Source organism: Pezoporus flaviventris, unplaced genomic scaffold (assembly GCF_033815535.1).
Source record: "Pezoporus flaviventris isolate CSIRO_AGI_PZ_B2104156 unplaced genomic scaffold, CSIRO_AGI_Pfla_v1 ptg000066l, whole genome shotgun sequence".
NCBI classification, from domain to species: Eukaryota; Metazoa; Chordata; class Aves; order Psittaciformes; family Psittacidae; genus Pezoporus; species Pezoporus flaviventris.
The window spans coordinates 16,088,465-16,093,071 of record NW_026892614.1 but is presented as its reverse complement, the minus strand read 5'-3'; positions in this window follow the sequence as shown (position 1 = coordinate 16,093,071).

Here is a 4,607-nt window from a genome sequence, read left to right as displayed (position 1 = left end):
TGCTCAGCCCTTCCGCTGGCTCCTTGGGGAGCCATGGGAAGGCAGCACCTTTCTTTTCTCACACACAAACTAACACGCTGCTCTACTTTTGGCACAACGTTTTAGCTTCCTGACACTATAAAGTTCTTGCTCCAGCTAAACAATCATCCCATTTTATTACAAAGGTCTTTTCATTAACTGTAAATAATGCAAACCAGCAGAGAACCCGAAGCAGGATGCTTGCAAGTGACGTAAGGGTGCCAAAGCTGGTGATACGTATACAAAGGAAAGCTATGAAGAGTTTTCCCAAATCTGGGATATACTGCGATTTTTTTTGGCTGACTTCTGACTTGCTTCACAGGGAATTTAAGGCATAAGAAATGAAACTTAATAGGACTTGAGTCTTTCCAGACCTTCAGTCCCACCCCACCTCGAACCAAGTCAGCGATCTCACCGGGAGGCAACATGCAGAAAAGCTCAGACAGCCCGTGGGGAGCCGAGCGCTCCCTGCCTCCTGCCAGTACAGCGCAGCCACACGCAGGGCAGGAGGTGGGAGCAGAATTCTGCGGCGACGCTGGAACCAGGAACGCCTTCGGGTCCAACCTGCCCTGGACCCCAGTCCTCACCTCAGCTTCCGCTGCTTGGTCCGCTCCCCAGGCCTCTCTCCAGAGCCCCGCGCAGCACCGCACAAGAGACGTCCAGCCTTACCTCACACAACCCCCACCCCGGAGCAGGCTGCGGGCAAGAAAAAGGGCTGGAGTAGTGCTGTGACCTACCCTGCACCCGCAGGCCCGGCCCGGCCCCTCCGCAAGGCCGCACGGGAGTAGCCCCGCCTCCCGCGGGGGCCTGGCACTATCTTGCGGAGCGGTTGGGAGGTTTCTCTGGGATGCCCTGGCCCGGGGCCCGAGGCGGCGTGGATCTCTTAGGTTTCCCCGCGGCCAGGCCGCACTGGAGCCGGGCGCCCCGGGGAGGAGGCCCCCATGCGCCGGGTGACCGTGGAGGAGAACATTTACGTGCATGGTTTTACTCATCCTAATGTGTTGGTTGGTTCTCCTTTAACATATTTTAGGTTTAATTATTTGGCTATCCTACCAAAAATCTGTGCAGTGCAGAGGTTGTCAGGAGTGCAGTAAGGATGCTCCATGTTCTTAAGTAGTGTACTTGAATAGCAAATAGACTGTAGATTAAAGCAAGCCCAGTAAGGGGATCAGAGGAATGCTGACATACAGGTCTGTGATGTACTTCTCAAAAACAATGAGGGAATTTTGAAATGCTAACAGTCATGTTTGGAAACAATAGGAAGCTTCGGAGGATGAAGGAACCCAAAGGGATGAGTCACACATATCCCAGGCTGGACATGGTTCAGTGTTTTCTCAGTGCTATGGTAAACCATGGAACATATTCCAACCCCTCTTTGCTGGTACATGAATCATAAATAGAAAGCGTGATTATTAATTACTGTTTTATGGCTTTAGACTAGGGGAGATATGTAACCACCAGCCTCCATTAACACATTTGAGAAATATGTAGGCAGATTTACTTTCACAAGCAAAATAACATTTGTTTGGAACAGATTAATTACAGTCTGCATAATAAGGCCTTTGTTCAAAGTTACAGTATTATTCACATGTAAAACCTGTTACTTAATGTTTACACATTTACACGGTAAGAAAGATGAGATGAAACTAATATCTGCCCGCCTTTCTGTGGAAAAATGAAAATGTCGTGCTGGATGGAATGAGTGATCCATCTGCTGTTGTTTCTGACAGTGTCTGAGAGGTATCAAAAGTTCCAGAATTGTTGTTGAAGAGCTGAAAATAGTGACCCTTTCCAGATCCTTCAATTCAGTACTGCTCCTCCTCCTGCTGCTGAGGGCATCCCCGCTCCATCTGGCACTGCAGTCATTGGCACTGCCCATGGAGAGTAAGTAGACATGGGCACCAACTTGTTTTTTAAGCCTCAGATTTTGTCTTTGTCTACAAACTACGGATGAAAAGAGTGGGCTGTACTGCACATGCAGTCTATCTTGGAAAGTCTTGTGCTTCAGTGTTAATCTTGTTGTGAAGACCAATAGGGATTTACACTCTGGAGCTGCCAAACTAACACTGCACTTTGGTGAAAACTAAGCCCACACACGTTTTCTATTAAGGTGGTTTTACAGAGACATCCAAAGCTACTCTAAAATACCGTAGGCTCATGTAGTATTAGGACAAGGAAGCCATATTTTTGTGTCATGGTATCATTACAAAATAGTGAATGCTAATGGAGGCTATTATTAAGGAGAATGATTTTGAGGCATACGAGAAAGATAGACAATGGAGAGCTACATTGACTAATTATCTCCTTAAGACCTACCGTTTAATATTTAAGTACCTACTGGAAACAAAACAGTTAAAAAAATCAATAATTTTAAATGAAACATTATGTGGGATGCAGATACTGACACCTATAGTGAGAAAGCCGATTTCTACTTTCAGGCTCTTCAACATTTTTATGTTAAGATTAGAAAATGTTCTGTTCATAAGAAGTTCATTACTTCAGTAATGTAAACAACTGTTGTTGCAACCTGTTTGAAGAATAAAACCATTCATAACAAGACTGCTTTCCCAAATAATCATTTATGAAACAAACATGCATTCATCTTTCATCAATAGTTGGCAGATAGGCCATCTTGATACAACTCAGAATACTGGGGATTATTGACAAGCATATGTAAATACCAAACTTTGTAAGATGTAAAGTGGTGCCAAGGCTTCATTTAATAGTTACTGCCTGGAATTTAGTATTTCTTCTGTGTTCTGACATTTGGTTTTATGAACAGAAATGTTTAGGAACTTTGGTCACTTTTTTTCTTTCTGTGGTAACATGCTAGTCACATTTACATTTATATACAAACAGTAAAAATAATTTTGGTTTATCTTTTGCAATGAGTTTGATTTCCATGAAGGTAGATTTGGGAATTATGTACATTTAAAATAACAACATTTCCTTCAAACATGAGACAGTTTGGGATGGTACATTGTGTGCTGCATAGGAAGTTGGACTGTTACAATGCTTTGCTGCCCTCTAGGTGATGCATATTTAGCTAAGTAATATTGTGGCATTTTGCAGAGCTCAAAGGGTTATCTGTAAACTGGATTTTAAATATTCTAAGATATTTGAGAGCAGGAAGCCACTGTTACTGAAATGCTCAAATTAATTTTACAAATTATAAAGTATTTTCTAAGTGTACTGATTTTTTTTCCTTTGCTTTGCAATTTCTATCAAGAATTTTGTCAAGTGGATTTTGTCTTTCCATGATTTTTTGACAAATAAACATAACTGTAATACCAGCCATTATGTTTCTGCATTTGTCATAGAATCATAGAAGGGTTTCTGTTGAAAGAGACTTCAAAGATCATCTTGTTCCAATCCCCTGCCATGGTCAGGGACACCTTCTACTAGACCAGGTTGCTCAAAGCCCCATTCAACCTGGCCTTGAACACTGCCAGGGATGGGGCAGCCACAACTTCACTGAGCAACCTGTTTCTGATAAGGTTTTGAAAAACTGTCTTACTTAAAGAGTGCAGTGTTGTGGGTTTACATTAAAGCAACTTTGTACTGAAATCTTTCCAGATTTCAGGACTTCAGAATGCAGTGCTCTGTCCTGTGAGCGGCTATAGAAGCGGATCAGGCATCTCTCGGTATCTCTCGTGGAGTTATTAGAAGCAGGCGGCACGAACGACACCTGCCTCTTCAGGGTTGAGTCTTTCGGGCATCACTGGAGGATCAGTGCCACCTACCGCGTGTTTCTGGAAATCAGCTTCCAGTAGCGTCTTATTCTACCCAGGAGCTGTACTTGATCACTCTGAACAGTTGTAGCTTCTGAAAGTCTTTACCATACATGTGAGTTCTCCCAAGAAAAACCATAGAAAGTTCAGCTTGGGGAAAAGAAGATAAAAAAAAAAAAAAAGAAAACAAAAAAAGTCTGAAAGCAACATGTAGTTCTGCTGAGAGAGTTGGGCTTGAGAAGGCTCAGGGAACACCTTATTACAGTCTTCAGTACCTAAAGGGGGTCTACAAGAAAGCTGAAGAGGGACTTTTAAACAGGATATGTAGTAATAGGGCAAGGGGGAATGGCTTTAAACTGACAGAGGGAAGACTGAGATTAGACATTAGGAAGAAGTTCTGTACTGTGAGGGTGGTGAGGCATTGGCACAGGTTGCCCAGAGAAGGTGTGGCTGTCCCATCCCCGGCAGTGTTCAAGGCCAGGTTGGAAGGGACTTTGAGCAATCTGATCTAGTGGGAGGTGTCCCTGCCCATGGCAGGGGGTTGGAACAAGATGATCTTTAAGGTCTCATCCAACCTTATGAAACTCAGCACTACAACTAAGCTCTGTACCTTTTTTTTTAAGGCACAATAGCGTTAAAGCAGTGTACATCAACGACAGCACCCTACGCATCTAACATAACCAACATGCTTATTATAAAACAAGGACTCGAGAAGCCCTTTTAAATACTACTCAACGCCACTGCCCTTGTGCTCGACGAAGCGTAGAGACCGCACCAGCAGCCTACCGCCCATCAAAGAACAACATTCCCCGAACTGCTGAGGGGAGGCTGTTCAATTCTTAAACCCATTTCGGTGCC